We start from the raw sequence: 9354 nt of genomic DNA, 5'->3' as shown, positions 1-9354 counted from the left end.
TGTGCTGTAGTACTGAAAGAAGTGAAGGGTTTTACCAAGGCTGCAGTGCTGAGCCTGCTCCCTACAGGCAACTGAGGGCCAAACACAGCTGTATGGGAGAGGAGGTGAGAGGGCAGCATGGGCCAGAAAGGCCTGCACTGTGCCTGCTCCATTGCCATGGCATGACTTCATGCTGCTGCTCTGTCACGCTGCAGGTGAAATACTGCTGCTCTGTTTGGGAAGAGCTTGCATTTTCCCCATCCCCTGGGAAGGTCCCATCCCGCAATGGACTGGTGATCCTGCCCCAGCAGTCACCTCCTGCTGCAGCATTTCATCCCCAGGGCCCTGAGGACACTGAGGGCAGTGAATGCCACACTGTCTCACATGTCCCGGGACATCACATTGGACATCAAAGCCAGCCCTGGTTTGTCTCCTCAAGCTGCTGCAATAGCAAGGCACCCTGGAAACCATGCACCCCAACTCTGCTCTACATGTGCATCAGCTGCATCATCAGCCTGTTCCTCTGGGAACAAAACCCTGGCAGCAAAACAGCCACTCTGCTCAAATGTGTCAAAGCATATTTGCCTGTCAAGGCATATTCCTCTTTCCCCCAAAAGATGGCACTAGGATTCACCAAAAGTGAGACACTCGGCACCCTAAACATTTTAATGTCTGTGAAAAATGCTAGAGGCCCTCCACTGCAGTGCCCATGTCTTTGCCCTTTAACCAAGTGACAATACATCCAGAGTGTGCAACTGCCACATCCCCAGAGCAAACCCTACAGTGCCCTCATAATATGGGCTAAAATAACATTGTGAAAAATGAGTTGTCACCTGCTGAGAGTAAGATCAAGGGAAGAGGGTCTTCTGGTAGGAAGAAAACACTGTCACATACATACATCCTGTGTTTTTTTAATAAGACAATGAGAAAACAAATGTACAATATTGGAATTAATCTTCTCGTATACTGGCATGATCTGCTGTAATAAAATTAACATCATTAGGATTTTTACTGAGAAGTTAATTATTTTTTCTTTCTGGCAGCACAGCCCATAAATGTATGAATATAGAGTTTGCCTGGTAATTTAGACACAGCTTTAAGTTTTTTTGAATGCAAATGATTCTACATAATGATAATTATAGGAATATTTTCATGATTAAAAGAATAAAACTAATGGAGGGAGATTATTTCTCCTAGCAATTCTTATAATAAATTGAAGACAGCTTTTTGTCTGTCAGTGAAGCAATAGATTTTTGCCTGAAAAAAAAAAAAATTCCATTCTGAGATAATGGACTTTTTGTATTCATTAACATCTCTAATAGAGCTATCACCTGAATAGCTGGGATTTTTCTTTTCATTAAAGAAAATGATAAGATCATAGCTCTATAAATGAAAAGTTAAAGTGTGCAGATGAAGTGTTTCTCCAAGGCTGAAAGTGCTGCCTCAGTATGCAGTGTGTTTGAAAACAAAGGGAGTGCCTTTCGAAAGAGGCTCAGCTATTCGGGCAGCTCAGCAGTCTCCAAGGAGTACTAGATCCCAAACAAATATTGTTCATTAGCAGTAGCAAGTTCAGCAGTGACACTGCCTGCAAGATTATCTTATTTGTTTGTTTGTTTGTTTGTTTGTTTTGCACATGTTGGTATCTTATGAAAGATACCCATGTGCTTCCAGATTTTTGGTCCAGAGGTAGCATATACTCATCCCTACTGTGATCAGCCAGAAAGTTAACATTTGTTTCTTGCACGTTTCTCTCACCAAAACATGATTAAAATGCCAAATTCAAAAGGCCCCACATGACTGACCAGGGGGAGGTGAGGTCCTGACAATGCACTTATTATTCTAAGTGCATAAACTTGGAGGCATCAGTTGAGCATGTTGCCATCCCTGAGCATTAGCCTGTGTTTTTATTCCATTGCTCACTCCTTTTGTTGTGTTTAGCAATACACTTTTTCTACTCACGTATTTGGGTAGAAAGCTGGTCTGTTCAGGGATCTACAAATTGTCATGCATCATTTCAGCAGAGTTGGTCATGAAATAGCAAAGTGGGAACACAGCATCAGAAAGGACAGCTCATGGCTGGAGCCCTGTTCCCCAGCCATTTTGCTGGACACTGCCCTTGGGAGGCCCCCAGAATAAAGCAAAACAAAACAGAACAAGCATTTTAAGTGGAGACTGAGTGTGGAAATGGGCTGTTTAAAGAGCAAATATTTAGGACGTTTTGGAATAAAATGCATGGGTGGGGGGGAATTGGGTGTTTTTAAATGTGCTGTCACTAGGTGGTGCGGTGGGTTAGAACAATCCCCTGTTTGCCAGAGACCCTGTCTTTGTGTTTCAGGCAGTGTGGTTTTTGGGTCAGGATGGAGATGCTGTGAGGAGAGGTGCTCAGCTGTGTGCAGCTCTGACTTCAGCTACACCTCCTCTTCTCTCACTTTCATTAACAGCAGCATTGTCCAGAAATCACAAAAAAAGCAAAGCCAATTATCAAAATTAATCATCTCTGAGAAGGCAGAAGCTAACTTCTAGTGCCAAAATAGACAGTGGACTGAGTCAAGCTCTGCTGCAGGGACTGTCTCCCTGTATCCTGTAGGCTTGAGTCCAGATGCCACCAACACAAATGGGGTGATGGATGCAGAAGTCAGCACACACACACGTGCATCGCCATTCTGGGTCACTGATGCTTTGTCTGGAAAGCACTGAGCCACCATCGTGGGCGTCTGCTATGCTTGCTGATGTCAACAGCAGCAAATGGGATTCAGAGCTGGGCAGGATGGCTTGGCACCCTGCAAGCAAGAGGCTTTAATGTGGTTTCTTGGGTGTAACTGAAAGCAGCTTTTGGCCCAGGGGAACAAATATTTCTTGCATTCGTGTACACTCTGATTTTTGCATTCATGCTGTTAAAATATGTCTTCTGGAGAGCAGTAATTAATGGAGTATATGGTTTAGTTATTTCAGAATTCATTAAGAATGGTTATTCAAGGCCTGATTGTTCCCTCTTCTGAATAGATGGTGTTTTTTTTTTTTCCATCAATACGTGCTGGCAGCATACTGAGGGGCAGAACAAAGACTTCTGGGACAATTTCCTAAATGGTCCATCCACTATACACATCAAGTCCTGCTAACCTGCATTAAACACTGAGCTCTTGGGCCACTTCAGGAGTTTTGATCATCTCCGAAAACTTCAAGAAATCCTCTGAGTGCAATTTAAGTCTGTTGGTAGCCAGCCATGATCTCCCAAGTAACAGCAATACGACAAGAGGGAATGGCCTCATGTTGCACCACGGGAGGATCATGTTGGGTATTAGGAAAAACTTCTTCTCAGGAAGGGTGGTGACGCATTGGAATAGTCACCATCCATGGAGTTGTTCAAGAATAGGGTAGATGTCCACTGGGGAATGTGGTATGGAGTAGTCACAGACATGGGTTGATGATTGGACTAGACGATCTTATTGGTCTTTCCAACCTTAATGATTCTTTGGTTCTATGATTCTATCTAGGTGTTTGATACTTACCTAATTATTAGGCCATTCTTCAGTTATGTGCATTGATGGTCAAAACTGGGAGATCATGAGAAATCAAAAGGTGCCTGAAGGGATTCCAGCTGAAGCTGAGCTCATGAAGAAATGAAAAGAAAGAAAATAGGAGGCATTAAAACCAGTGAATAAGGCTTTCAACACAATCTCTTTATAACAGTTTTTACTTAAAAGTCTCTTTCTGTGGTCCTTACAAAGTAAACTTTAGCTTTCCAGAAAAGTAAAGTTTCTTTTAGCACAAGAAGGAGGTTTTAAAAGCCTATGAAAAAAATATATGTTGAAATGATGCAGGGAAAAAAAAAAAAAGAACTGCGAGAGAAAGAGGTATAAGATAATGATCATGGTAAAACGGTTAAGAGCATGATTTCACCTTCAGGAACGCAGCAGCAGGATTTTGAGATTTTTTTATCATTCATGAAGAGGAACAAAGCCTAAACAATTGGCTCAGGAATATTTTTATGAACAAACCAAACAAGTCTGGTTTGCTGGACTCCTGGATTCACAGTTCTGAGGCTGGTAGGGACCAGTTATTCTTTTGTTTGACCTCCTGCATTAGCAAAAGCTCCATCCATCTACTCCTGTAATGATCTTGACACTGGGGAGACAGGTTCTTCTTATTTTCATGAGTATGTAGACCAAAGTAGAAGAATTTTCTCACTTTTCAACAGTTTTAGCATAAATGTGTGGTTCTGAGCTTTCAGCCACTATTGTGTTTGTTCCTCTTCGGTTACTTTATTTGTTTCCTGCCTGTAGCAAATATTATGTGCCCCTGTGTAAGTGCCCATCTTTCAGAGAATAAGAAATGATCCCATCACTGAGGTGACTCATGAACCTCGTGGATACTGAATCACTATTATGATGAAGGGAACATGTGGCGTGTAAAGTGAAGGCTGGAACATTTTCAGACAAAACATTCAGAAAATACTGGTATCTATTAAGGAAATCATGGGAGGGGAAAGGAGCAGCTTGTGAATGGTCATTTACAAGTAAAAGGACTAAGATAACAATTCCCAAATGCTCCTGGCTAACAGCCTTACTGTAGACCATACATTTTGTGCAACTCCAAAGCCAGTGAGGAACATGGAAAATGCAGCTGAATGTTGTCTACCTTTAGTTCAAAATCACTCCTCAGCAGTCCTCACTCAAGGTGGGACACCACTTGGCTAAACTATTATTTGCTGTAGTACTATGACTGCCAGAAAAAGTGGTACATTACCACTCACCACTTACATCCCCAGACTCCATTTGTCCCCTGAAGATGAGGCTCTGTTGTCCTTGCTGTTCCCAAGAGGAGGCTAGTGTCAGTGGCACTGGCTCCCGGGAGGAAGATGGTGTCAAGCTGTCATGGGTTCTCCTTCAGAGTGTCTGCACATGTAGAGGCTGAGGAGGAACAAGAGTGGTCCTCAGTAGCGCTCAGATAGACTCATCCCCTGACTGGGCACAGGTCAATGAGATGCCTCTTGTGCATGATTAGTATGGTGGCTAAGCATGTGATCTTGGAGGCAGCATTGTGTTGTGACCATCACTGAGCACTCAGCAGCACTGAGCACAGCCTGCTTTTGGGGCTAGGGCAAAACACAGATACCCTGCAGGGGCTTTTGAAACTCTGTTCTTGAGCAACCTGGCCAAGGCCATGAGGGAAGCACTCTGAAATTGTAGGAGATATATCACAGATCCCAGCACAGGCACTCATGTCAAATTCTTTATAGGTTAAAGGTAAATCCTGTTCAAGAGGCATTAATTTTTTCCTATGTAAAGGTAACTTGGAATGGTTGTTTTGTTCAGAGTTGGATGCATGATGTTATTTTGCTGTTGCTTAAACTGAGAAATTCATGTGTTAAACACTGTTCCAGAGCTGTATTCAATTGTGTACAGGTTAATAGAGAAGTCTTTGTCAAGGACATTGTGCAAACACATTTCCACAAGACATTATTGTCTGGACACATGAGCAAATATTTGCCTAAAAAGTGTAATTGACTATTGTTCAAGAACTGCCACCTGCCCCCTGGTTTTCTGGCACTCTTGTAGAAGGGACTATGCTTACAGCATTGCCTTCAGCCAATATTTTAACAGGAGCCAACTCTCGACCAACAATTAAGTAAACATCCAGCTTGCTGCTTTTTTTTTTTTAATCTTTTCCCCAAGTCCGCACAGCCTTTTTATAATAAAGGAAGTGTTAGGAAGAAAAGGAGAAAAGGCAACCGACTTTGCCTCAGCAACAGCACTTTGAGAACTTACGTATGTGGGGAGTTGTAGTCTAGTATGATGGGCATGCTGGTGTAGTCATGGACAAGACCAAGCAACAACACAAAAGATGAGTTCATCTGTGTTGTAAAATTCATTGTGTCAGCTGAGGCTATGAGAAGTGATGACAGTCACGATGCCAGGGGATGGATGGACAAAAGAAGACTGTGCAGCTGTCCTGTTATATGCGGTGCATGACATGCCAGGTGGCTTGAGCAGGAGCTCTGCAGCCTCCTTTTGTATCTCCAGCAAACCTAACCCAAAATAAATGACTTCATAGACAAATACTTGCCCACTCATCCTAATCTTAAAAATAATCTTAAAAATAATCTTAAAAATTTACCCAGAGATGTATTTTGGAAAGCAACACTCTGTTTCAAAGTAGAATTCTGAATATTTCTGCCTGAAAATCATGAAGCTGAATATTTTGATAGCTGTCATTGTCATCTCAGCCCTTTTTGTTCAAAGTTCAACTAATTTGATGGGAATTCACCAAGATATTTGATCAACTAAAAGGAATATCCTTCTGACTTAAAAACTTTTATCAAAATCATTTCACCCAGTTTTACTCATGGAAACTATATGATTGCCCAAATTGTTGGTTATAGTTGTTGGGTTTGGGGATTTTTTTTTCATGTTTATATCATCTCATCATGCATATCATGCAAGTTGTGCCACTAGTTTTGTGGAGGTATTGACTAACTCGGTTGACAAGAAGAGTAAGATAATGTGGCCAAACCCTCCCCAAAATAGCCTCCTCTCCACCACTCAAGAAGCCCTGTTTCAACACCAGCTGTCAACTGCCCACAGCAGGAAATGCTTCCTCCGGTGTGTTTTCCTCCTGAGGGACTGTTAACTCTGAAACATGCCATTGTGCAGAGCATGGATTCAATACACAAAAGGCTAAAAACTGCACAGCATCCTGTCCTCGCTATTCATAAAGTGAAGTCCTTCTCCCACTCTGTGTCATGGTGAGAGGCACAAAAAGAAAAATGCTAGTGCCTAGCTCAGTAGTACCGTAGTTGTAACAGATTAATACCCCCAAAGGTTGAATCCTATACTGAAGGTGAGCGCGCTGAAAACAGAGCAACAGTTCTGACATGCCCATCCCTGCCAGGGAACAGGAGGAAATGAGATGCTGAGCTATTTCCTTGCAGGAGGACCACAAGGTCTCCTAAGCTGAAGGGAAGAGAGGTGTTGAAGAGTTACAGGGACTTCTGATCTAAGTAGATGATCTTTAAGGTCCCTTCCAACCTAAGCCGTTCTATGACAGCAGTCTGCCTCTGCCACCCACACACTGCTTACCTTCAGAAAAAAATGTCATGGCTGTCCTTCACTGTGCATGTGGCTTTACTGGTGTTACAGCTATAGGTTTGGTGCAGCAAAGGCCTTGGCAATGTCTCTGCTGTCCAACTCTTGTGGAAAAGGGACCAGAGGTGAGTGAAGGTGGGAGACAGGGAACTGCTGCTGAAATGTCAAGGGTGTGAGTGGGGTAAAACCAAGAAGTGTCCTCCTGCTGCCTTTAGATTGAAGCTTACTCTTAGTCATTGATGAGGCACCGGCACATAGCTTTCCAGTATGCCATGCCCTCTCTCAAGCCAAGGTAAATCCAAGAGAGTGTTTGCTGGCAGCTCAGGAGCCAGGGGATTCTTCTGCAAAGGTCTAGCTGATGAAAGAGGAAATCATGTCTTGATGCATGCCAAGATTATAATTGGGGGGATATGCGCAACTGGGAAAAACCTAGACTTTTCTTCATCTCTCATGAGGAAATTGAGAAGCTCTGTAGCCAAATATCTGTTGGGAGAATCAAGAGGAAGCAGAGGTGTTTATTCGCCGAAGGAAATGGGAGGGCTCAGCTGCCTCAGCAGTGTCATTATCTGCGTGCAGGGCATGCTCGGGGCAATACGCCTGCAGTGACTCTCATCCTGTTGCCCTTATGAAGCAGGAAATTACCATCCAAACCTGCAGCCAGCCTGTGGACATGGCCTGATCCTCAGTCCTGATGGTGCCCACACTGTGCTGAGCCTTAGGGAGTCACAATCCCCGTGGGATTTTTTTAATTTTTTTTTTTTTTGACAATGTCACTGCTTCAAAGACCACACACTTCTCTCTGAGCATATGTGAGAATTTCTTCTCAGCTGTGTCCTCTGCAGCTGTCTCATTTAGCTTTTCCTGTTGACTGAAGTTCTGATTCCAATCTGGAGAAAAAATAAAAACTGCTAGAAATGCCTCTGTGCACATCTCACCCATCCTCTTCTTCAGGTTAATCAAAATGGTTCTGTGAATTTAGTGAACAGTGCTGTCCAATCTGTTCTATTATCCACAGTTTATTTTTTTTATACTGCTTTTGTCCTCTCAGAAGCTGCACACGATTGCAGGAGAACATTAAGTCACATGATTATTATATGGTGCGTATGTTTTGTCTTTCCTTTCCCAGAAGAAAAACCAACTTCTGTAATATTCTGGTTTGACTGAGTGCTTTCAGAGTTTTTAGGATGTTTTTCTGAATGTCCTCATTCCTCTGTGCTTGTATTAGAGGTGCCAAAGGTTGAGATAACCCACAGTTCCTGTGGGCTGATGATTTCATGGTCTAGGTCCAGATTCCATAGTGACCTTTTCTCCCATACAGAAGAACATTAAAATGGCAGCAGAGAAGTCATTCTCCACCTCAAAACTGGAGGCAGTTTTTCAGAAATGCTGGGCTCAGGCCTGTGGCTTGTTATGGCAGATGGTATGGCAAAGGAGAGTACAAACAGACACATCGCAAAAGAATAGTAGCTCCTGGACAAATGGAGATGAGCAAAACTGTTATTTATTGGTACCATCGTACAGTGTGTAACACATATAGAGGACACATGAGCTCCCCGAAGTTTGGGGTTAAATGAGTTCTGCAGCTTCAGCCCAAGCAGCTGATGAACAGTTTCAAACTCTTCTAATCTCTGCCATTGGCCAACCAGCACTGCCTTTGCCCTTCAGTTTAGCATTGGGTCAGATATTGTGCTCTTCCCTATTTTTACCTGCCTGCCAGGTCTGAAGAACAACAACACCCACCCATCACTGGAACACCTCAAAGATTTGTTAAATACAATTTAAATGTTAAAGAAAAGATAGACAACTATTTGACATCTTTTGCACTGGGCTAATACTCTTCTGAGAAATGACAGCGCTCTGTGAGAACAGAAAGGAAAAGGGTGAGTATACATTGTGTAATTACTCTCCTGTGAAGGAAAAGGAATGACAAAGCCTCTGTGATAACTGGAGGTCTAGGACACATCACTAAACTACTGCAGATGTAATTGTTTTTCTTTTTTGCCAAATCAGCCCAGCCTTTAAAATCCATGAGACAACGGAGAGATGGTGTCCACAGAGTGGAGTCCCATGTGGTGCATGCCCTGCATCAGGTCTTCAAGAATGTCTCCCTGCCAAGCCTACCCAGCTGAGAAATGCCACCTTCAGCACAGGAAAAAACAAACAAACAAACAAACAAACAAACAAACAAAAGTAGTCTGTGTTTCTACAGCCCTGCATGGGGCTGAACCAGTGCCCAGTGCAGTAAGAGTGCTGCTCACCAGTGAGCTGTGTGCATTTCAGACAAGGCCAA

General features: G+C 43.0%; 1 long non-coding RNA gene across 2 annotated transcripts; it reads right to left on the bottom strand.

The window, feature by feature from the left end:
• On the bottom strand, positions 875-9088 carry LOC110392642. 2 transcript variants are annotated; one of them, XR_002434529.1, is made up of 3 exons: positions 7059-9088; positions 4733-4889; positions 875-3583 (listed from the first exon to the last, which is right to left on the bottom strand). It is a non-coding gene; the product is annotated as an uncharacterized LOC110392642 (long non-coding RNA). The 2 variants fall into 2 exon arrangements; XR_002434528.1 differs by lacking the exon at positions 7059-9088 and having other exon boundaries at positions 4733-5112.

This window comes from Numida meleagris, chromosome 1, assembly GCF_002078875.1.
Source record: "Numida meleagris isolate 19003 breed g44 Domestic line chromosome 1, NumMel1.0, whole genome shotgun sequence".
Classification (NCBI taxonomy): Eukaryota; Metazoa; Chordata; class Aves; order Galliformes; family Numididae; genus Numida; species Numida meleagris.
This window is presented reverse-complemented; position numbering and strand designations above follow the sequence as displayed.